Raw genomic sequence first — 25,865 nt, 5'->3', positions numbered from 1 at the left:
AGTGAAAGACTGAAATAAAAGAAGTATAGCAAGTGTCACATTTTCAGTTCTCCTGTTGGTCCCATTACCTAGTGTTTGAGTACTTAGAAAACTTGTCAGAAGGCTTTCTGTACATACTCAGTTTATAGGAAACAGCGCCTTCAGACATGGGTACAGCTATTTATCTTCAGCTGGGGAGTAAGGTCATGTATGGCATCTCTTTTCAGCAGAGTAGGAGGGAAAGCAAAACTCCGGCACCATTTTCCAAGCAGTCTTCTGAGAAGAGGAGCAGAAGAGCTCTCTGTGGGGTGTTTCTCAGAAACTTCCCACCCCTCCAGGGAAGCTGGAGCCATTTACAGGGTTTCTAGATTGCCAAGGACTCGTTTGCGTTTGCCCTGTCTATGTGCCACTTCCCAGAACCTGTTTCCATTTATGTCTCATTTCTCTGTGCTTTGGTCTTAAACCAGTCTGCCTTGAGCCTTGAAAACCCTCAGCTCTTTGCTCTGGGTAAGTCAGTCTGAGCATGGTTCTGGCTTTTCCTTAGTTTTTGCCATCATTTATTTTCTGCTCCCAAGGGCACGTCTACATGCTCCAGTTCATCCTGACTGTGAACTCCTGAGGAGAAGGGTGTTCAGGTTCATTTTCAGAAAAGTTACCCAATGCATGGCTTTCTGTCAGGAACTGCCAGCAAAGTTTATTGGAGCAGAGATTTTAAAAAAAACCCAAAAAATCCCAGAAGAGATTAAAATAAGCAACATGTTTTGCTTTAAAATTTCTAGGGCCAGATCTTCAAGCAGTGTAAATTAGCATAAGTTTTCTGATGCTATAACCCCTACAATCTGAGTGAAAGTCAAAATTGGACATGATTTTATTTAAGGTTTGTTTACTTTTCAAGGCTAAAACTCAAACGTCTCCTGAGGGTGGGCACGGTCCTTTTTGTTCTTTATTTGGGCCGCTTCCACCTGTTTGCAGGAGTTTGTATCTACCTTTGATTTGTTTTCTCTGCTGCAATGTATTGTCCATGTTCTTTCACCTCCCCTCTCATTCATTTCTCTCTCTTTACTCTCTATTGTCCAACCTTTTCAGTACTCTTTTCTCTCTTCCCCCTCCTGCCTTTCCTCTTCCTTGGTAGTTCCTTTTCCTTCCCCCTTATCTCAGCAATTGCTGCCAACAGCTATATTTGGAATAGAGTGGGAACAAGCTATTCTTGTGACTTTACTTTGAAATAACTGAGAGGAGCAGATGATTTTCTTTGAACAAATAGAGGATACATCGAGGAGAAAGCAAGCTGGTAGAGTCAAAATGACATTGTTAGGGAATACCTGCCCATCAGGTTCGTCTTTCCCAACTCTCATGATAACTTAACCAGCTGTTAGTTCTTGTTTGCTCTGTTTTAGCGTCGAATCCTCCTTTTGTGCAAAATCCCTCTCTCCAGGTTAGTAACTCGAGGCCCTAACAAGGCCTAGCTCATCACCACAATGTCTGGGCACTCACACATGACTGTCACCTAAAATCTCAGATGCCAGAATTAGCTGAAACAGGATATATACTTAACACTTGAACTCAATGCTGTTGTATCTTCTGGTGTAGTCACAGGATACTGTAATAGAGTCCCACTTGTCTGGGCTAGCACAGAAATATGCTGGGAGGAACGATTTCCTATCGAGCAACATGATTTCTCCATGTCCTCTCACATTAACTCCTTCTCATCACCACCTGTTCCTCATCACCCCTGCCATTTACACTGCTGTAAGCAATAACATTAACAAAGCTGGCGAGAAACAGAGCTATACGAGCAGGACAGCGCAGAACGTATTTTCCCCTATCCCCCATATTTGTGTTTATACGATTAACTCCCACATTGGCAAACCAAACAAGAAATGAGGCCAAATGAGAAATTCAGCATCACGGCTTAGCATTTTGTGCCTGTGCCAGAAGAAGACCCAAGTCTATTTGTCTGCTCCCAAGTGAAGCCAGTTCTATTAAAGCCATACTGCTGTACATGTGTTTGTGCGTGAAACTGCTTCATACAGGGAAAGATACATGAAATTACATGCAGAAAGATGCAGGGACGAGATCTTTCCTTACAAGTTAAACGTTCAAAGGAGGTATGGCTGCTAAATGTTAGATGAGAAGCTGGAAGGAAATGATTCTTCCATCCATCGATGACTTTCTGGGATTTTATAAACCAGCTAACACAAATGGTCATGCTGACATGGAGCTTCCACAGTTCTCTCTGCAATAATTGTTAGTATGTTCAGTTTGCCAACAGAATACGTCAATACCAATACCTTAGGAGGGTGAGGCTGGGAGTTCTAATGTTCTATCAGACCATCTAATAGAAAACCAGATCATTCTTCAAGCAAACAGTCTCTTTTCCATGTCAATACTACTACTACTGCCACCATGGTGCAGATCTCAAACGTGCCCTACCAAACAGAGGCTAAGCAAAGGGGAAAAGGAATGATCCAGGCTAAGAAGTGACATTTACTTTCAGCACTACCACTAATCCCCGACAGAGACTGCCAAGTGTCTCTTTGGGCTTCTGTCCCTTCAAACTGAGTGAGCATGAGGGAATTTGGTGTATGCTGTTGCTGTAACAATATAATAACCTTTCATACTGAATTAAACGCAAATGCAATGGCCAAGCATATTGCATTGTTATTTGCAATTTTGTACTGCCATAGAAAGCAAATATATTTTACTTATGTGTTCCCAACCTCATGTCAACAGACAAATGAACTTGGATGTCTTTGGAGAACACTGCTAAATCCATGGTGAACTCAGAAAGGATTTAGCCCTCCCCTCTTACCTCTCATCCCCTGTTCCATCCCCACCACACCGGCAGCTTGCAGCTTTCCTCTCAGCCTCCTCGACTCCACGTGCTCAGTACAGCTGAATAACACAACTGCAAAGAGCATCTGAAAAATAATCTTTAGGTTCAAGGCTCCCAGGGCATTATACGGGGCACAGATCTGGGCCAACCTGCTGAAGAGGGAGCTAGCCTACAGCTGTATGGCCAGTAGATCAAGAGAAGTGATTCTCCCCCTCTACTCTGCTCTCGTGAGACCCCACCTGGAGTACTGTGTCCAGCTCTGGAGCCCCCAACAGAAGAAGGACATAGACCTATTGAAGCAGGTCCAGAGGAGGGCCACGAAGATGATCAGGGGGCTGGAGCACCTCTGCTATGAAGACAGGCTGAGAGAGTTGGGGTTCTTCAGCCTGGAGAAGAGAAGGCTCCAGGGAGACCTTATAGCGGCCTTCCAGTACCTGAAGGGGGCCTACAAGAAAGCTGGGGAGGGGCTGTTTGCAAGGGCATGTAGCGATAGGACGAGGGGCAATGGCTTTAAACTAGACCAGGGCAGGTCTAGATTAGACATTAGGAAGAAGTTCTTTACAATGAGGGTGGTGAGACACTGGAACAAGTTGCCCAGAGAGGCGGTGGAGGCCCCATCCCTGGAGACGTTCAAGGCCAGGCTTGATGAGGCTCTGAGCAACCTGATCTAGTTGAAGATGTCCCTGCTTACTGCAGGGGCGTTGGACTAGATGACCTTTAAAGGTACCTTCCAACCCAACAAATTCTATGATTCTATGATTAAACCGAGTCAGCACCCACTGGCCCAGGGACCAGAAACTTCTTCCTGGACTCTCAGGAGTCCCTTTGTTTTTAATATTGGCAGATACAGACATGACTAAGGCTTGGTTGCATCTAAACTGAAATGAAACCCCACCAAGTTTTGCAAAGTAGTCTTTCCCCAACCTCCTTGGATGGGACCAGCTGAGAAGATGAGAACTTTCTGAGCCTTTCTACCACCACTTAGAATGGAGGGAATTTTTATACCCAGAGTTAAGAGTCCTTGCCCACGGTGTGAGACATGCTGGATTCATCCCTCTTTTCTGCCTAAATGCAGCTGAGCATCTCTTCCACCTTGTAGGATGGTGCCCAAAACCATGTTTCAGAGTCACTCTGGGGCCTGGTTGTGTCTCTCTGACGCAGACTTTGAGCTTCATGTGAAGTGAGCCAGCTGAACTGGCTCTGCAGCAGAGGTCAGGGTACCTGCCTGGAGAAAAGCCAAGATCCAGCTGGAAGATGCAGCTGCTGTCCCAATTTCCACACTCTAGCTTCGAGCAGATCACGAGGAGCTGACAGGCCATGCATCTGGAGGAGGGTTAATGAGAAAACTTTAAGTATCAATTTGCAGTTACAACCACAACGTGCAAGTGTTTTCCAGGCATCCGAGGAGGGACAATCGCTGTTTCCATAACCCACAAAGGACATGGGAAGAAAAGGTGTGAAGAAAGAGCAGCACCAAACAGAAGATGTTTTTCACTTTTATCCACAAGAAACAGCAAAGAACGGGAAGTATTCAACCCTTGAGGTACAATGGATGGTCCTTAAAGCTAGGCTGAATAATTATCGTATCATAAACCCTGTCCTGTGATTCCGCTTGTGCTGGAGCATAACTGAAACCACCGTGTCTGCAGCATGCCCAGAGAGGCTGACCAGGGCTGCCACGGACTTTGCAGGCTTTCTGATAAGCACACTTATTGTAACATGATTTAAAGTTGACAACGTGTCTAAAAACACACACAATGTCAGAGAAGGAATGAAATGTTGCTTCCCTCTCTCCCCCCCAACCTCATTACAGGCTAAGGAAAAATAATGTATGGAGAATAATACTTCACCATCTAAAGAGTTTTTCTGGTTTCTAAATCTAGTGAAGAGTCATTGTATATTTTGACAGAAAAATGAATCAAAATAATAAAGTGAATACAAAATTATATTGCTGTCAATAATTTAATTTACACAAAATAGCACTGTGACATGGTAATTGTTATATATGATGCAGCATTCAGTATAATATTTGGAGAATGCATTATAGAAAGTCAACATTTAACTACTAAAATCAACTTACATAATCAAAGCTGTCAGGGAATCTTTACAGTTTTATATTAATTTGAATGTAATTTACTATAGAGGTGTCATTCTTAGAGGTGCTTACAATAGTTAATGATCTCTGCATTTCCATTATAAAATCCTATTTTCAAAGGTTTATAACTTGGTCTTAAGAACTCTCAGCCCTCCAGCACATTTTCCTTTTCCTTACAAAACCTATGTTAGACATTTTAAACTTTTCTCTCAGAGCAGAAAGTGTGGCTACTTTCAAAATTAATTTTCAGGGTTTGCTAATTTGCTGCTTGCTACCCAGGGATTTCAGAAAAAGAAAGGTTCTTCACAGTGGAAGACATTACAGTTATGTTCTCTTCTTCCACTTTCCTGAGTATTTTTTACCCCTCAGACTATTTTTCTTGCTGAAGTGTCTAAGTATCTTCTGATATCGCATCCAAACCTTCTCTGCAGTGTTCCTTCTCTCCTTCCTATGCTGCTGCCATCAAGCTTTTTTCCAGGTCCTCTTCTTACCACAGGTCCACACTTACCTTGGCAATTGCAACTTCCACCACATCCATAGGTTAATAGGCTCTTTTTGCCCCTTTTTTCAAGCTGCAGCCCTAATTCACTTTTCCAACTCATTAGAAGTCCAACAATTAGTTTTGCTCTAGCAAGCACATTTCTCTCCCTGATCTTACACGCTTGATTCATATCAAACATTACCCATCAACCCACCCAGACCTGCTCTGTTGGTTGTTTGGTGATTTTCAGTTTACCAGCCACAGGAACCACAGAGCCCTGAGGCACTAAAGCCGTTCCCCCCCACCCCAGGCTTTCTGCCCAGGAGGTAGGACACTGCAAACCAATTGTGCACAAACAAACTGTTACAGATCATTTCCAAAACCAGAATTTGAAAGGCAAATTGTCAACACAAAGCTATTATCTGTAATAAAAGCAAAGCCAATAATTACCCCGTCTGCTTTGGTAGACCTGCTCCAGTACATGGATCTTCTTCTCCCAAAACCTGCTCAGATTCACTTTTTTCATCCATGTCAGTTAAGTGTCATTTTGGAGCCCCTAGCTTTCTGTAACCTCAGTGTTACTAGACCAGACATTTTTGAGCCAACAAGCACAACTGTATCCAAAATCTAAATCATCCCTACAATGTAAACATCTAGATTTACATGGAAGTAGTTTTGTCACTTGTCCAGGATCTCTTTCTTTTTTTTCAATGCAAGAAGAAGGGCTTTTTAAAGGATTTGTGATGCTCTATTCTAGCCATTCTGTGGCCAATTTTGTCCAGTGCCCACACTTAGCCAAGGCACTTCCTTCCCTTTTTCCATCATTGATATTTTCCTTGTTTGAAAAAAATGAATGTGTTACTTTCTAATAATTCAATGATGTCACAAATAAGATGGGAATCTCCTTTCCCTTATGCATACTGAGAACAGATCTGTAGTTTCGGACAAAAAAAAAAAATCTGTTGCTTACATATCACATTACTGGAGCTGGAAAGAAAAACTATTTCACAGGCATGATGTTTTGATGATGGATTTGATTCAAGAAAAACGTGGTCATATTTAGACTGGATAGAACTGGTGACTGACTCAGCGAGATGGCTTAACTCTGTAACTAAGGCAGATAACAATGAGAAAGACAACACTGGGAGTATTCTGTTTGATCCTTCAGATTCACAATTTAGTGGTACAAAGGAACTCTAGAAATCACTGTTTTTTTTCCCAGTGGATATTCGTCTGGACACAAGCAGGATGTATGTCTGGATAAGTTATATTCTATAGACGCATTTGACACACTTCAGATCCTTATGCTGGTTTTGGAAAAAAAATACTAAAAGACTGGCTGTAGCAAGGACTACTAGCTGAAAGTTTCCGGATGTTACTTCATTATTCTGTGCATTGAGAAAACAGAACTAGACGATAAAACTTTAAAATTGTCAGAGAAGTCAGGGACTGTATGGATCTCTTCTCCCACAGAACGAATGGGACCTGCCAGGCACGGGACCTCAGAGGATGTTCTTCCAGACTGGATGACGATTGTTGCATTTTCACTGTCCCTCACAGAAAAATATACTGGACCGGTTTATCTCCATTCAATAATTTTACTCCTTGAATCTCAATGAAGAGGTTTTCCTCTGATGTAGGTAGTGCTGCCCGCTCTCCCAAGGTTGACGCCCACTTCATTCAAATATTCCTAGTGCAGCAGGGATGTTAGTGGCTACTGGCTTGCAGCCAACATCCCACACATTTCCTCCGCAGCAAAAATGCTTTAATTCTGACCCACTGCCTTTCAAGTAGATAGTGAAAAAGAATCAGTCACAAAGAGCTTTGCTTTTATCTGTATTTCTCCTTCAGAAAGATCTGAAAAAAACATCAGACATTGTCCTTTTTTTTTTTTTTTTTTTTCTTTTTCAAGGTCCACAGTCAGCAAGGGTGAGGTTTGGTGCTGCTGTTAGAGCTTGAGCCCAAAAAGAAGCTGAAGGCATTCAGAAGGTGGTGCTTACAGATTTGGGTAAAGGGAGTCTGCAAGCAGCGTCACTGCAGAGGGGGTGGACCATGTTGCCTGCCATTGTGCCAGCGGACGCATCCAGTGCCTCTCCCACTCAGCAGTTCTTCTGCACTATTCCTTCCTGATCAGTTCAGCCATCACCTACTGCAGGAGCTTGTGTTTTTCAGGCAGGCACTGAAAAAAGATCAGAAGAGACAGTAACTTTTGATTACCAGCTGAAGTTTTCCACCCTCAGCACAGATATGAGGAACACCGCTGATGTTACCTGATAACTGCGGGACAGCATGTTCCAAGCCCAGCATCTGAATGGCCAAGAAGAAAATGTACACGCTTACAAAGCGGGCATGTTACAAGCCTGGCACCGCCACCACTAATCGATTTGAGTTGTTGGCAAATTATGCAACACAAATGTATTCTTACAGCCACAAAAGCCAAACACATACACGGTTTCAAGACCACTGCATGGAAAAAAGGGCGTAGTGAAACAAAGCTGTCCATTTCATAACTCCATTGCACACAACCCTAAGGGAAGATAGGACAGACAAACAGGTCTTATATTTGTTAATCTAGGCAAGCAGAGGTGAGGAGAGGTACAGTGATGTTCACAGGGGAATGTGGAGCCCAGGATTACAGTCTGATATACTAGGAGGGTTAGAATCAGAAGCCAGAAAGAAGAAAAGGGTTGGCAAACCATTTAGTTGATTCCCAATGGTGCTGTCAGGATGAAAGAAAGATAAACTACCCGCCAAGTCAACAAGTTATGCAGTCAGAAATAATAGAGGGAAGAGGTTAAGAAATAAATATAAATCAAAAAAGTATAGGGAAAGAAAACCCCAAAGACAATAACAATCTGGGAAAAACCACCAAGTGTAAAGTAGATGGCAAAATCTTGTGATACAGGTGGAAAGATAGCCTGCTTCATTCAGCAGAACAAGTCTGGATGACTTGAAATAAGAAAGATAATGAAAATGGAAAGAAATGAACTAATTAAAGAAAACATTACACTGATCTTGCATAAATAAAGTTTCAAAGATTGCACACATGCTAATCTGAAGAGCAGGATGGCTAGAAGTTTGGAGACAATTAAAAAATTTCACTTCTTGATATCAGGGATAAAGGTAGAATTTGAATGGAGATTAGATGTATTTGGTACTGTTCCTGCTGATTATGATCTTGGAAAAATCACATGGAAACCTATGTTGCAATATACTGGATTTAAGGAGAATTGCAAAATGTACAGGTGAACTCAAGGAACAAAACTAAAATAGTAAGAAGAACATAGGTTAAAGTAGAAGCTGCAGAAAACTGACAGCAGGAATGATTTCAGAAAAAAAAAAAGAGGATAGGTAAATTGGATAAAACAGAGGAAAAGGCTGGCACCCATCATTGCCATGACACTTGCATTACATCTCACTTCCAAGTGCAGACTCCAATTTGGGAGAAGGCAAGAAGCAGAATATTCTCTTTATAGGGGAAAAAAAAGGCTTCTTTCTTTTGCAAGTTCCTGTGTCAGTAGCCATTTTATGGGGCTGCCAATCATGGCAAATCAACTGAAAAGCCAGATCATTTTCTAAAGCATCTACCTTCCTAGAGAAAGATTTTAAAGTTGACTGTGTACAATCCAGCTGCTGCTTTTAATCTTTCCCTGACAACAGTAGTTGTTTTATTACTTTGACAGTCATTTTTAGCCCATGAATAGTACCACAGTCCTTGTAAGATAGGAAAATTCTTTTGATCTACAATTTCATAAGGTTTAGCAATGGACAAAGGATTTTTCCGGTATACTTGATCACACACTTGCTGAAGTTTAGGCTTAGAGCCAATAAAAAGGCACTGAGCTACTCATTTGGAGAAACACAAAAATCCTTTTTGATGAATAATGACCGCTAGAAAAAAAAAATATTATAAAAATCCTACCTAGTAATAGAAAATTACAAACAAGATTACTCCTGAAATAACTTTGATATGTTGCCAAAATCACTTTTAACTTTCACACTGTTTTCATATAGTATGATCTAGAGGACAGAAAATATGGATGCAAGATAAGCATTGTGTATAAACACAAAAAAGGAAGGCATTTCAAGCTGCCTGTAATAACTAAGAGAAAATGGGAGAAGACTCAGGCAGACACAGAGCAGTTTCCCAGCATAATGGCTTGTTCTATTTGCTCTGCAAATAAAACCAGTATGTTTTGTGCCATCTGAAATACTGTACAAACTCTAAAATAAAATATATTTCCAAACAAGAATAAAAAGCCCTTCATCAACCATTTTGAGTGAAAAAGTAATTGAAAATTATCAAATCTGTAATTTTTATTAGTACAGGCTGCAGTACTTTGAGCACTTACACATATGTTTAACTTCTCACACACGTGCATCCCATTTTCTTGTCCTATTCATGCTGGAACCCATTCTATTTTTCCTTACATATAAGGAATTAAAACAGAAATCCTTTGTGATATTAAAGTGTAAGGACAATGTTTCTAGGGCGACTATCAATTTAGCAGCTAGTCAGCTGAGTGCATGTCTACCTATGGGGAATATTTAGAGAAGTAGCTGAATAGAAGTCTAACTTCTAAAATAAACGTGCAGCAGAGGGGGTGTGTATATATATAAACACACATTTATTTTTTTTAAAAAATTTTATATATATATATATATATATATATATATATTAGTAAGTGAACAGATGAAGCCTGGACTGAGTTTCCTTTGAAAACTCTAAGTCCATTGGGATTGCCAATTTCCAAAAAGACATTCCTTTCTAAAAATCTACACCAAGCTTAAAATTTAAACAGGGTAAAAAGAAACAATTCTCTTTTTAGCTGGGTGCAGTTAGAAATCAGTCATCTTGATACTTAAATGAGATTGATCAGAAGGAAATTAAAGGACGATTTAAGGAATAACAGGAGGTTCCTCCCCCACCCCCTTTACTGTTCAATTGCTCACATATCTGTAGTATTTCTTAAATAAATGTATTTCAGAAGGCAAAAACATGGATTTCATACCTTTTGCCAGACAGCTTTTGTTTATAATATATTGAAATTTCCACAGAATTCCCCAAAATCACATTTTCTGGCAAAATACCAGCCAGACTCCTACAGTCTAACATTCACAACACAAATATTTCGCTTTAGTATTTTCAGATAAACTACTGCCCTTTGGTTTCATTACATTCTCTTGACAAAATATTGAGATGTCTCTGTGCAATTATTAAAAAAACAGAAGTCCTCCACAACCAGCCAAAACTGACCCCAGTATCACTGACCTCGAGAAGTCAGCTCTCAGTGCAAGCAGGAATCTTCACCTCTGTTTCACCAGTTTTCCAGATCTCTAAATCAAAGACTTTTTAAAGGTTCATCCTTGCCCTACATGCTTAGTTATATTTTCAGTCCCACCATTTTGGGACAAGGCACACCTTTGAGCTCTGCATATGCAAAATTTTTCTTTCCATTCTTTCCTCCAGATTTGGAAGACACAGAGGAGATAATTTGGCCTCTGCTGTTTGTTAATTATGTTCAGAAGTTCCTACAGAACCTCAGCCTCTTGCATCAGACCAGCCTGGACTTATGACCTGCCCAGCATTTGCCCATTCAGCCCTGTTAACTGAGTTATCCCCTGCCCTTATTGACTCTTGGATTTGCCCTTTGAGACCTCAATGCACTAAAGAGGGAAAGATGGACTTACGGCAGGAAACACAGTCCTGTGTTTCTGCATCCTTCCTGCCACACCTTGCAAAGTGCTTAAGACGATACCTTGTGTAATAAAAATGAATGAACGTTTGAAAGCACAAGCGGAGTTGTGCTCTGATAATCCATGCGAACTGCAGTTCACGTAGGTGTCCCTCTTCTCTGAGTACTGTAAATAACTAAAAAGAGGTCTGGCTCCAAACCCTACTGAAGCCAGGAGCAATTGCCCCCCACAAAGTAAGATGCAGCCGTTGACTGCTCCCAGAGCAGTACTGCCCAGGGAGTTCCTGCTAACCCAGACTGCCACCATCCAGCTGACAAGCAGACCACTGCATGTACAAGGCATCGGCTCTACAAGGCCTGCAGGAACTTTGTGTGAACAGGACTGTTAAAGCTTTAGGGGGCAGAGATTACACCACCAGGAGCATTCTGTTGCCTATACTCATGTTTATTTAACTGATGATTTACGTCTGCAAAAGCATCAACTTCTCAACAAAATATTCATCAAAAGACTAGGTCTATGCTTTCTGATTTCCAACACTGACTCAGGATATTTCATCTAATAAATCTGAAGTAGGTATGAATAAACAAACATGGCATTATATTAAGCTCATTAATTATGCACCAACTACACAGTATTAGAAGTACACACAATACTGGGAGCTCATGGAAGAGGAGTCTGCAAAAGGGAGAGATTGTTATCTACATGATCAAAAACCTCATTTCACTTTTAGCTTCACCTGTTTTGTATGTTTTGGCTAAAAACGTATGGGTAATTTCCAAGTCGTGGTTGACTGATGTAGCATATAGTATCTCTATATATTTCAATGTTCTATGCACTGTACCTAAGAACAATCAGACCGAAGCCTTTCTAGTGCAGTGTTCTGTCTCTGTTTATTTGTAAAATACAGCTATTCCTCCATCGTGCTGTGTGGGACCAGAAAAATGATACAGAGCTTTTCACCTTGGAAGGGGAAAAAAGAAAAAGAAAAGGAAAGTTCCCTTCTCAACAGGGAATAAAGGGCCCCATCTCTTGGCATCAACATACTCAGATCATCTCTTGTAGAAGGAGACAAGTGTTGTCTTCTGAACTACAGTCCTAGCTGAAACTTTTCTGCATAGTGGAGCAAATCATAAACTTAAGGCCCTCATTAGCAGATAAAGGTTTCCCAGGGAAAATCGTTTGATTTCTGGACACCCAACGTTTCAGCCATCAGCCCCAAGAGTGAAGGAAGAGAGAGGCCAAGAGATCTGGCACTACGCTGTGCTCCTAAGGGCCCTCCTGCAAAACCTCTTCCAGGCACTTGCAGGACAGTATCTGCTTTCATTCAGGCTCAGCACCCTTACAACTCCTCACCTTCCTCCTTGATATGACAGTGACTTCTGCAGCAATCACATTCCCACACCTCCTTCTGGGGAGGAAGGATACTTGTTTTCTACTGGGTTCATTTACCTTGTCCAAAGTATCAGTCAACATTCAGCACTGCTGTACCAAGGGGTCTGTTGCAAAATGCAGGTCCGTGTTCTCTCAGTTTCATGGTAATCTAAGAAAGAAGTTATGCTGATGTAAAAAAAGAGTTTAAACAACCACATAAAGACTCCCATAGACAGTAACACCCTTGAACCTCATTTCTCTGTCATTGTCCCAGCAATTGGGCCTGATCAGGGTGTCGCAGTATCATTCCAACAGCTGGCACGAGCACCGTCAACTCCCTTTCCTTCCAGTTTCCATCTTGTCTCTCAAATTGGAAACTGCTTTATGTTACTGGAGACAAGAAAGCATCTTCCCCTGGTAAGAGATGCTATATATCTAAGGAAAAGGATGAAAAATAAAAAATAAGTCTGTAGCACTTGTATAGGATATATATAATTTATACAGATCTACCTGTTATCCAAAATCTCTAACGTGTAACTAAAAAAGCATTTGGTTTGCGGTTTGGGGTAGGTGGCTTCTCTTACAAACATATGAGGTTGCATTACAGCTACAAATGTTCTTTTGAAGATGTAACACTGTAATAGTCTGAAAATATCTGTGCAAACCTTTTATGGGTGATGTTCTCAAGCCTTGTGTTAGCGTATTGGTGTTGCTAAACCCAACAGACTAAAGTAGTATCACCTCTGTTAAAACTCATCGATTTTCTATGAACAGTTCTATAAACAGAAAAAATGTCTGTATCCCTGATAAACTGAGAATCAATGTAAAACAAAACCAAGTGTTCAAAAATTTTCAACAAACGAGGTAATATTGTGATACATATTAAGATCTCACAGAAAGGAAAACATTTATTGCTAAGAAGTTTCCAAAGCAAGCTGGCTGCATACAGCTGCTGGATTTTCTTTTTCATCAATGAATTGTGGAGAATATTGCAGAATTGATATTAATCTTGCCCCTTAACATTTCTTGCCATGAGATTTCCTCACCATCTATTTAAATTTAATTTCATAAATATCCCTTGAAAGTAGAGGTTTTAAAAACCCGAAAGGACCTGGCTCCCCTGTACTGAAAGGTGAAGCGGGATATATTTAGAATCACCTTTGCAGAAAGGGAACACCTCAATAAATGCTCTGTGTGGCCATTTGTGACAGAGGGTTATGTGTCTGCCAACACAACCTACATTTTTTACGCTAATAGTACCAGTCAGAATAAATATTATCTCCGCTCGTGTGACAGACCTTTGATAAAGCAGAATTGGCCTGGTTGATTAGCAGTACGTGTCAAACACAGATAATGGGGGAATCCCTTTCAGCAGCAGCACACAACCTCAGCAACCATAATGAGACCAATTTAATGAGCCTTCTGTTTTACAAGAGATATTAATTGCAGTCCTGTCACATAAGGTACAATTCAAGATAAAATACGTAAAAAGGAGGGAAATCGGATTTCATTCCATTTTTGTCATGATTATAAATTTTCTTGCAGGATCATGAATCGCCCCACTGCTGATCTAAATACTCTGGGTAGCTGACACGCTGCTGTAGAAGAGTGTGCATTGTTATGAAGGCTGTTGAACACTAGAAGAATGTCAGGCTTTTCGTTGTATCTTTCTGCCATTATGATTTTTATTCTACTCTAGGCAATATTGGTTTGCTTGTTTTGTAAAAACGCAAAAGGCGGCACCATTCCTGTGTATCCATCTACAAGGATGCTTCCTCATCTCTTACTAGTACCATCATGACCTTATAAATGCTTATGCAAGTGCTCCATTTGATACTTCTTGCTTGAGGCTCACAGATTTACAGTTAAACATACATCCAAGTGTTTTGCTGGAGTACAAATTATCTTCATGCAAGTAAATCAGAACTCCCAGTTCAGTGTTTCAATAGTTATTCCACAAGGCCAAGTGCTGGGTCCTGCACCATTACAAGCTTGGGGCAGAGTGGCTGGAGAGCTGCCTGGCGGAAAAGACCTGGGGGTGTTGGTCAACTGCTGGCTGAATATGAGCCAGCAGTGTGCCCAGGTGGCCAAGAAGGCCAAACAGCATCCTGGCTTGTATCACAAGTAGTGTGGCCAGCAGGACTAGGGAAGTGATCGTCCCCCTGTACTCAGCACTGGTGAGGCCCCACCTCGAGGGCTGTGTCCAGTTTTGGGCCTCTCACCACAAAAAAGACATTGAGGTGCCAGAGCGGGCCCAGAGAAGGGCAACAAAGCTGGTTGAGGGGTCTGGAGAACAAGTCTTATGAGGAGTGGCTGAGGGAGCTGGGGGTGTTCAGCCTGGAGAAAAGGAGGCTGAGGGGAGACCTTTTCGCTCTCTATAACTCCCTGAAAGGAGGGTGTAGCGAGGTGTGGGTTGGTCTCTTCTCCCAAGTAACAGGCGATAGGATAAGAGGAAACAGCCTCAAGTTGCACCAGGGTTGGTTTAGACTGGATATTAGGAAAAAATTTTACACTGAAAGGGTTATTAAACATTGGAACAGGCTACCCACGGAAGTGGTTGAGTCACCATCCCTGGAGGTTATTAAAAAAACGCTTAGACATAATGCTTAGAGATAAGGTTTAGTGATGGTTTTTGTCAGAGTTAGGTTGATGGTTGGAGTAGGTGATCTGAAAGGTCCCTTCCAACCCAGGCGATTCTATGATTCTATCCAATTACTCTTCATAATAGAATATATGTTCTCTGTGTATCATATAAACTTTGTACTGCCAAAGCATGTGCTCCCAGGCAGGGCTCCTTCGATTGAGGCAGAGGGTGGACCTGCCAGATGACAGATGCTCCTGGCTGCCGCATGGCAGCGAGGATGCTCTCCCGTGCTGCTTCCTCACCTGTGAGTCACAGCAGCTGCAGGCTCATCACCTGTATGCGGCAGATGCTGAACAGTGTGTGCTGCCCATGTGTGTGTTGCGGCACGGAACAAGTCTCGGCCACCAAGTTGCACACCTGCTTGTGTTGAGGATTTATCATTAAAATTAATTCTAACAAATACATCATTACTTCAGCAGATGTAATGTGCTTCTGAACCAGATCGAGGTTGTCTTTAACAACAAGTACACTTGCAATAAAACACAGTGGCTGCAAAACTCTGACTACAATATATTCAGCCCTAAATATTCCCACATTATATCAAAATGGGAGAAACTTAGAGAAATGTAGTCCTTATTCCTAATCCAGCCATCAGGTTATACGAGTTCAGTTTGCTTAAAGATACTGCAACAGCAGCTTTGCAGACAGCCTTGTTGCTGAAGAGCTGAACCTTAAAGCTGTTGCACGCCTTCGGACACATCTCTGAGTGGTAGTGGTTCCCAAATCTCGTCCTCAAGAAGGCACTTGGGGCGACATTTGGCCCAAAGATGCAAGTATGTACTGACTTGGATTCTCAGAAGTATCTTAGAGTCCTAATTCGTATTTTAGAAGTCCCAGGTAAAATTTATCTGCATTTTAGGAACATCAATAACTTTACAAATCCTGTCCAAAGAGCTTAATTTGCTTCTGAAAAGAGGTGCTTTAAAAATTATAAATATGTAATTCACAGTAATAGAACATCAGCACGTACTCCCATACCTGTTGGGCCAGAAAGCAAGTATGACACTGGGAAGAGCAGCCCTTTACTGCTTGTATGGAAATGCTGAGATCATTCCAGGTGACCCTGTGCAGAGATAAAAGGACCAACAGAGTTTTTGTAAGCAGTATTTTCTGATAGTAAGAAAAAAAAAACCAAAATACACAGATGTGAGAACATTCGCAGGTAAAATTCTTGAATAATCATTTCCTGATTTGGGGATTTTGTTTTTTAAGATTTTCATTAATGGAAAATAATGATACAGTAAGACAGTGTAATATATAATTTCATACTCTGCACCCTGACAATATCTTTTCTGAGATTATTAATTTCTTTTTTTCTGAAAAGTACCATGTACATATAAGCTACTTAATTAAATACAGGATGTTATCTTCTAGCAACCCCCTTCCACATTCCGAACATAAGAGAGTACACTAGAATATTGATAGCCCAATACAATATTTTAATGTTGGAAAATATATTAGTTTTCAGTAATTACAATGACTCATCAAGAAAGAGAAAAAAGAAAAGAATGAATATATAAACTAATTTTGATTGTCTTTTGTACTGTCACATTGTGAGCAAATAAGAGCTTCATGTATGTAAAAAAACCATTTGCTCTCTCCTGCAGGGAGATCACTTACCCATCGAGCTGGGACGGACCCTGTTCTGTGACCTCTGTGAAAGTCGCCCCAGCTCCCCCGCAGTTACACCGTCTGAAGATCATCCTTTGTCTCAGTGCCTCTGGTCACATACTAGCAATGGACTCTGCTACACTCGAATTAATCAAACAAACTGCTCCAAACTTTAGTCTTTTATACAGCAGCCAGTGCAACAGAGCGTCATCTCACGAGTCCCATATTTGTATGCATTCGGCATAAGAAATATAGGTGTGACATATTGCCTTCACTGTGATCAACACGCCAATTGATATTTTCACCTTGTTCTGCGATAGCTGCTTCCTAAACCAAGTACCTATGAGTAAATAATAGCAAGGACAGATCCGTGCTCTTCTGTTGGATTTCAACGACTGTGATAAAACCTGGGAGTATCCAGAAAACAAGCCTTCCAGTATACAGGAAAACTACCTTTCCAAACCACCAACAACAGACCTGTCAGACAAATATCTAGACTTCTTGGGACCAGTGTTAAAGTGCCACAAAGTGGTGCTCCCCCACCCCATAGCTGGGGCTAGAGATGCAGGAAAGTATCAGGTACAACCTGGCATTTTTGTATGGCTTTTCAGGACATCTGAAACACCTCAGGTGAGCACATACCTGACACCCTCTTGACCCTTCAGTGTGCTCTCTCTGCATGGCACCAGCTCTCTGGGACTCTATGAACAGCAAAAGCTCCCAGTAGCCCTTGATGCCAGGTGGCAGCTGCAACAGATGAAGACATCTATTTACAGCAAACATTCCAAACCCATAGTTCAGGCAAAACTCTTCCTTTCTCTAAAGTTAAAGATAATGGTTAATGTCCAGGTCAGCAGTGCAGAACAGGTCTGGTACCCTGGGGTATGAGATTTCGCAGGAGTTGGGGAGTGTGTGTGAAAAGTGTTGTTAGCTAGTCTCCTCTCGGCTACTGTTAGAAGTTGCTTGCTATTCCAGGGGAAATTAGAATACTTTAAGTTCACAAAGTATTTAAAATGCAACTACTTCAAAAAGACAGGCTACAACTGAAGCTTTCAGCAGTGGCTTTCAGAACCCCACCCTCAGCAAAGCAGAAAGAAAAGAAATGGGAGCTCAGCATTTCTCACAAAATGGGGCTGTGTAAAACCCCCGGGCCAAAAATACTCTTCAGAGATCCTCGGAGAGCATAAAAGATCAAAACTTCAACCTCGGCCCTGTGTATCTGAATTGCTAATAGATGCTCAGTACTGTCTCCATCTGCAGCATCACACAACGAGGATTAGAGGTGATCATGTTTTTAAGGAAAGGGAGTGTTTCACATTGCCAGAAGCATCTTCAAGACTCAGACTCAAAATTATGATATAGCATTTTCTCTCTTGGCCTGAACAAGGTTTTCCAACCACTAGTTTATGAACAGCTGCACCAATACTGCGCTGTTCTTATGTGCTAAATAACAATGGGACATTGCAAAGCTACAAAGGCTCGTCCTGTCCATTTAACCAGCGTGTCACACGGAGACAAAGCATAATGCGGCCCTGTGAAAAGTCCACCCACAAACTTCATTTCACACTATAGAAAGAGGCACTTGAGTTCTCTGCCTTCCTCCTCTCACACAAGTTCACACGACAGCAACTTAAACATTTTGGAGACTGCAGAATACAGCCTTCCAAAAAGTTGACACCTTAAAAAAAAAAAGTAATTCAAAATATTTCAGTCTACCTTGCTATTTCTTTCTTGTTCAAAACTGTTGTGTGCAGTTTGTCTTAAAATGTAAATAAAACAATAAAACAGAGCAGTTGCTATTGAAGAGAAAAGCCATGTCATCTTATCAAAACCTAACACTACAGAATCTGAATCCACAGCACTTTGAAGTGAATACAAAATGTTATTACTAGAAATACAATTTTTTTCATTACTGAAACATACTGCCTTAAATTGCAAGAAAAAATTTAAAAAACACTGTGTTATTTGCTACCAAACAGGAGATATTGATTTTATCAATTTAACCCACAACAAAACACCCATTATACTGACACAGTGGTACCAAAAAGGACAACCCCCCCCTCCTTGCACACACACATATGCACACACACAAACACAGGCTCGTCTTACCCAAAGCCAGCAGAACAGCCACACAGCTCCAAAAGAAGGGGCAAAAAGAGCAACAAAACCAAATATTAGCCATCAGAAAAAGACATTCCTCAGCAAAGCTATATTTGGAAGACAGTGTCATGTTGTTACCGCAGTGTGTTGATGGGACCACGCAACAAAGACAGTGCCACACCAAATAGAAAATAAAAGGAAGGGATAGTGAAGAGTATTTAAAACTACTATTTTAGGAGTCTATTTTCCCCAAGCAGAGCGGTAGGAATTAGTGAGGACTGTAGTTAAGCAATTAAATATTCCTGGAAGGAGCCCTTTATATAAACAATTAAATCATTCCTATTTGGTTTTATTCAGATTTCATAGGTCCCCAAATAACCCTTTTAAGCATTTAATTTTGTAATTAATTAATTCTCTGCACTGGGAACTACAACAAAGTTGGAACAATTTTCTTAAATGAGAAAACAGCTGATGGCTCAAGTTTCCCAACACTACTCATCCCGAGCCTTTCTGAGAATTCATTGACAAACTTCCCCACCAATGTCCCCAAGCAGCAGAGTCTCAGCAGTGTAAACCACAAGCATTTACATTTGGTTTTAACAGACATGAAAAAATGGAAAACATCCTTCTGCAAAGCAAAGGGAGGCTGATAGCTTTATGTTAAAGTGGCACTCAAACAGCTAATCAGACCCTGCAACACACTGAACATTTTCATCTGCCATAAACATAAGGTGCTGGCAGGGTGGATCCAAGGGCACAGATTATGGATTTTTGCCTAAATACACTTCTTCTGGATGTTACTCCAACAACAGTTATACTCAGAAACTTCTTTAGCTAAGCACAATCAATACAAAACATGGTATACTTCCAGTAGCAGCCTGAAGAAGACTAACAACAGTTAGCAGTCCTGCTAAGTCACCTGTACTGATGCTAAGGGCCCTGTTTTGGTCACTTTGTTTAAGCACAGGTGGTGTTCCTTTGATTTTACAAGGGTATTTGCCAGGTTAAGGTCTGCAGAAGTCAACAGACATGCCAGTCCTCACAACCAGGAGAAAGAACACATTTAAATGCTGTGCTTAGATGAGGCCTTTAAGACCCAACTCTCTGAAATACAGGTGAGCACAATGGAATTATGGTAACAAACCTTGTGCAGATACAACTGGAGCAGGATACAGCCCTCAGAGCCAGCAGAAAGCTGCAGAGAGCCAGATGGGAGATCTTCCAGACAGCGTAATCACACTATCCTCTCGAGAAAAGAAAAACAAAGAAAATTTTGAAGTTGCCAGGTGCAACTTCAACCAGGTGCCAGTCTTCCTCAGCTGAAGTCATTGAACAAAACTGCAGGAATGAAAAGAAGCCTGCCTAGGTGCTTCTGAAAAAATTAAACTAGAAGATTGTGATGGGAGCAGGATAAATGACATTTCTGTTGCCTTCTTAGGAATTCTTTTGAAAAAAACAGCGGTAAAATAAATCAACAAATTAATCACCATTGACTTACTTTTCTTGTGATTACATGACCTACGCAATTCAAGAAGGGAAAGCGTTCCTCTGCAAACAGGCTGTTGAGACACTACCTTGCAAATAAGAACTCTCCCTCTTTATTGTAATGGGTCTTGACATTGACATTGTCATGTTAATTTGCCAAATTCAGTCCCAGTATTTGCTTGAATTGAAGGAGCAAAAAGATATGAACACCAACCACCAGCTAAGTCCATGAAACACAAAAGCTGCCCTTTTATGGTCAGTGGTACTCCCCATACTTTTCTTCCTTTAGCAAAATGGTCAGATCCAGGAAAAAGGCAGCCTGGATAAATTGTAAGTTATCTTCTTGTTTTAGAAGAAAAAGAGGAATCTTTGGGGGGGAAAAAAAAAAAACCACCACACTGATTCATTTGGCAGATCATGTTTCTCAAAGAAAGCAAGCTAAAATTTTATCACAGCTGAAGTAAATTGGCAGAAGATTTGGCTGTAACAAAGCCATCCCTCTAAGCATGAATTTTCCCATTTTGTGAGTTCAGAGAAATACCTGCCATTCCCTGACCCCATTTGGTAAGGGCTTTGAGGCAGGGGAGCGGAAGAACTGAAAGAAACCTGTAAATGGGAGTCAACATGAATGCAGGGACTATGTGCTGCATATTGGTATCTGCAGAAGATGCATGGAAGCAGACTGAATGGGTACACAGACACATCTGCCAAGCCGAGCATAGAAGAAACAGAAAAATGTCAAAATCTAATATTGTATTTTGTATGTTTTTTATAAGCACCTTGCTGATGGAGGCCCCAAAGACGGGAAGAGGCTGATTGCTGTCTCACTTTACAAACAGGAATTTTGATATCTTTGGAAGACACTGGAGTGGTCCAAAAGCCCCGGGGAGGGTTCTCACCTGCCTTGTTTTACCTCCTTCTTTCTCACATATACCCTCAGTCTCATGCTGGGTTACAGCCAGCTGCTTATGTGTCATGCTTGATTAGATATGTAAGAGAACAGGACTTTGTTCCAAACACAGGAGGAGTCAGGCACGAAGCTGCAAGAGGAGGTTGCAGTGAATGAGCATGAAATACTCTGTGCTGGCTTGCTTCATCTCATGGGCCAGGCTTTCTCTCACAGGCCGAGTCCTGCTTTTTATTCCTACAGCTCAGGGTGCTGATCTTCCAGCAGGAGTACGGCATCAGGCTGCTGCTTAAGCCATCAGCAATCCCAGACTGCTGTTTTCAAGAGCACCATTGCTGCCCCACCTCCCTTCCTGGGGGAAGATACGCCTTTGTTACAGACAGATTGATTACTAAGAGCATGAGAGCTAAACAATATATACATTTACACAAATTACATATTGTGTGCATGCAAAGCTTTGGTTCAATCAAAGGCAGCAGCTCAGAGGAAATCAGATGGGGACATGAATAGGTTGAAATTAATGACTCGCAGAGATACGTTAGAATTCAGCATCACGTTGCGTCTCTAAGTTCACAAACAAGTGTCTCAAGAAGATAACGACCATTTAAAAGTAAAACCATCAGCAGCACAGCAATGGGCAAAATTTGATTGTAACCTGTAAATCGAACATGAAAGGTCTTACAAGGCCACTGATCACAGGTGGACACTTAACAGAAATGTGATACTGTACACCTGATATAAAAAAGCTCTCTTAATCTCTTCTTTCACATGCATAAGTAACTCACACTGCATGTAAATGTCATATCTCCAGTAAACAATTCATTTAAAATCATTTATGTACAGAATAAAATGTATTTTAATGGTATTTTTCTAAAGGTCATACAATGCAAAGAAAAACAGATAAAAAGGAGACAAAAGCTTACCCAAGTGACAATTTGAGCCTCCTACTAATTGCTTACATAACATAATGATGTTTTTTTAAAAAATAAGCATTACATAAGTCAGAAGGAATAAGTAGCATGACAGGGTAAAGATCAAGACTCAGGAAATTCACATTAAGGCGGTTCATCCCAATTTTACTCTTGCACAAAACAGCGTGAGAGCTTACACTCGGATAGAGCATAGAGTATTCAAGACTATCAAATGATTATAACATAAAACTATAATATTATTTTTCCAGTACAATGTGCTAAACCATAGGATTTGGCTCCAGATCTGATTTTCATTCCCACCGGACTCTGAAACAGGCCACATCCTATGCTTTGACCAGTTTATTTCAGGACACAAAATGAGAACTAGTTATGAAATTCACTTTCCAAAATCCTCAGTAACCGGAAGTCAGAGAAACTCGGAACTTACAGGACTACCTCTATTCTATAACTTCCCAGACAAGCTTGACTTCAAAAGTTGCTATCAGGCCAGGACAAGTTGGTCCTTCTAATTTATATGTGACAGTGCCTGGTGTCACATGTACACTTATGCCTTAGATGGGTCATACTTTCCGAAAACGTGCTTTCATTTTCCCTCCACCCCTAGACAGGACAAGCAAATGCACACACACGCACCAGGGCTAATTCAGCTTAGCAACTGAAGCTAACAAAACATGAAAAGTAAAGACATTATTTGCAAGCCCCTAACAGGAAAAATATCATCCCCCTGTCCTTCCTAATGCCACTCTGGTGTATACGCATGCTTGTACATCCCAGAGAGTTTAGAATAATTTTAAGGCAAATTTTGCCTCTACTTTCTATTTGTTTGTGTATTTCTGGCCTACCGGCACCATTAATTCTAACAATCCAAGATGTTCTCTCTTTCAGGAGGAAATAGCAAGACGTGCTAAATACAGTGTACGCTTACTAGCTGCATAGTGGCTTCTCAAACAGCAATAACCATAATAAATTTGTCAGATCTTCCTTCTCACTTCTCATTTGACACTATAACTGTGTCTACCATCTCAAGTTATTGTAGTGAGTAAAAGTCACAGCAAATAGCTCCTGTAATTATCAGCATGTTTATGTGTCCCCAGACACAGCTATCCCTCGGATTTCCAAGAATATTCCCAGAGTTGAGTCTGAAAAAAAAAAAAAGTTTTAAACTACAAAGAAGAATGCCAGTATCCTCCTGGCAGTCTGGGCAGCCTCTAAACAGTAGTAGGTTTTGTGCTGCTGCCCAATAATTCCCCTCAAGGGCAAAGGGCTTGGACATGCATCTGACAGTAGGAGCAGAAGGTTTCTATCCCCCCAGCTCTGAGGAGACCTCAGCCTCCTGCAAGAATAGGGTTAATCTCACTTGGCACCTTCCTCCCCCTGGTGCCACACACTTCACCTGACACTGTGCAGACACTGGCTGAGTCATCCAGCAGTCATGCAGCACAAACCTTCTTGGAGACTGATGCATCTTTACCGAACCACGCTGCCTGCACAGCCTGGGCCATGTGCTGCTGCCTATGCTGGATCTACTGGAGATGTTGGTCAGGTCTCTCACAGCCAGCTCAACTCCTTGCCATCAGTGTTGTTCCTTTTTGTAGACTTGCACACCTAGAGATCAGTCAAATTTTAAAGGTTCTCACAACCTTCAGTGCGACATCATTGCTGAATCATTCTCCAGTGAGCATCATTACGAATTCAGCAGCTGCTGAAATACCTATTTGCATCTATTATCCTGTTTGGGGGGTTTTAAAGATGCATCATGGTCCACAGTTGCCATTCCCCTGGAGCACATGCTGCAATGTTTTGAGAGTTTGCCAATTGACCAAGGCCACATGGTTCCTAAGTTCTCACTAATACGGCCTGCCACACAAAGAAGCAGAATAGATGTTTCTGGAGAGCTGCATGCAAGGTAGCATCTCAACAGTCAGGTTTATTGCACTCCTCCTTGCCTTGCAATGAGCATCCAGACAATAGTGGTGCGAGACAGGCAATCAGGCTGTGTGGATGAGGCTTGAGCGGTCTGTAGAAAGTAGGCTCATTGGGCTTGGGCCTGCTGATGAAAGCTCTTCCCCAGTCTGGTGCATGGCCCCTAGCAGCCTGAGGAATGACTTGACAATGCCATGTTCCTGTCCAAAATGACATCAGAGTTGGTGCAGATACGGGTGCAGCAAAATAACAATGTGTTCTTCCCACCTTACAAAATGTGAGTAGCTGCACTATTCAGGTTACCCCTTCCAGCCCTCCAAGCAATCCATCAAATGAGGGACTTGCAGATGGAAAAGTTTTTGTCCAGGAAAGAGAACTGGAAAGGACCACTGGGGTCAGAAAGGCATTTCCCCCCAGGCCAAACTGCTTTTTTTTCCCTTTTTATTGCTATCTGCTGCCACTGAAGTGACCTAGGACATTTCTGTGGCATTTTCTAATTTTGTGGCTTTTGATCTTTTACACTAATGGTCTCAATTTTATTAGATGATGATAGAAAGTTTCATCACTTGGGAAAAGAGGGAGAAGCTGCATGGATATTTTGTGGACCAGTCAGAACTACAAATCTGTTGGCCTAAAATGACACAAAATTATATCCTTTTTATTGATTTTTCAGATGAAGGAGAAATCATACTTTCAAAGAACTGTTTCAGATACTACAGGGAGAGAAAGGCAAGTCAAGTATACAAGCAAGGAGAAAGGCACTGATCCTGAAAAGCCATTTGAGTAAATTTACTCGCAGGATCAGTCACACAAACCAGTTCCTGAATTGCATATTTGTGGATCACAAGCATAGTACCTGCAAAAGGTAGACAGCGGTTAAAATATTCTTCCCCAAAAGGCTCCTACACTAAAGCAGTCAAGGGTCTTAATCTGGTGGATAAAGCTTAAGCCTATGCCGAGCTCTTAAAAATGATAGTGACTATTTTCAACAAAAGAATTATATGAGGAACAGAAATTAAAGGCAGAAGCAGGCTCCTAGCTGCCTATAATTCCAGGTGTAAAATCCTTTCCTCTTAGAAAGAACTCATGTTACAAAATTAGTTTTATTTGGTATGCTTTTACACAGCTTTATGCTTCTTAATTTCTCTGTTCACTCATCTTCTGGAGAAACAAAAAGGAAATTAAAACCAAAACCTGATAGTAAACATACATTATGAAATATGAAGAATCATGGGACCAACTGACCACGCCAGTGATTATGAAAACTGTAAACTATTTAAAGAGAGCACTTTTCACAGCTCTTCATTAGGGTCTGATTACCTCAGCCATTAACATTTGGCTCTTATTATTATGATTGTGAAATACTGTTCACACTAATGGACAAAAGAAAGTTGACGTGGCTATCTTGATTAACTCATCAATAATCATTTGGAATAATTTTTCTTCATTCACTGGATGAATCATTCACATGTCCTTTAATAATGCATATTGTTGTATAGTAAATTAGCATTAAGATTACCCACCTCTGGGAGCTGCACTCTGCTTCAAAGTTTTGCTCAAAAGAGATTTCAAATGTGAATTTTACTTTGAAAAAAAAAAGGAATATCAGAAAACAATGACTTCTTTGTAATTGTTCAGTACACCAAAACATGTAGCCCTCAGGTTACGCAACTGAGCTCAACCTTTAAGCCACCAGATACTCAATGTGTAAAAAACATACTCCCCATCTATTTACATTCTTTTCTGGAGACTGAAGCAAAACTCTTATTCCTCCTAAGGCAAATAAAAACTTGAATAAGAAACT

Source organism: Larus michahellis, chromosome 6 (genome assembly GCF_964199755.1).
Source record: "Larus michahellis chromosome 6, bLarMic1.1, whole genome shotgun sequence".
Lineage (NCBI taxonomy): Eukaryota > Metazoa > Chordata > Aves > Charadriiformes > Laridae > Larus > Larus michahellis.
This window is presented reverse-complemented; position numbering follows the sequence as displayed.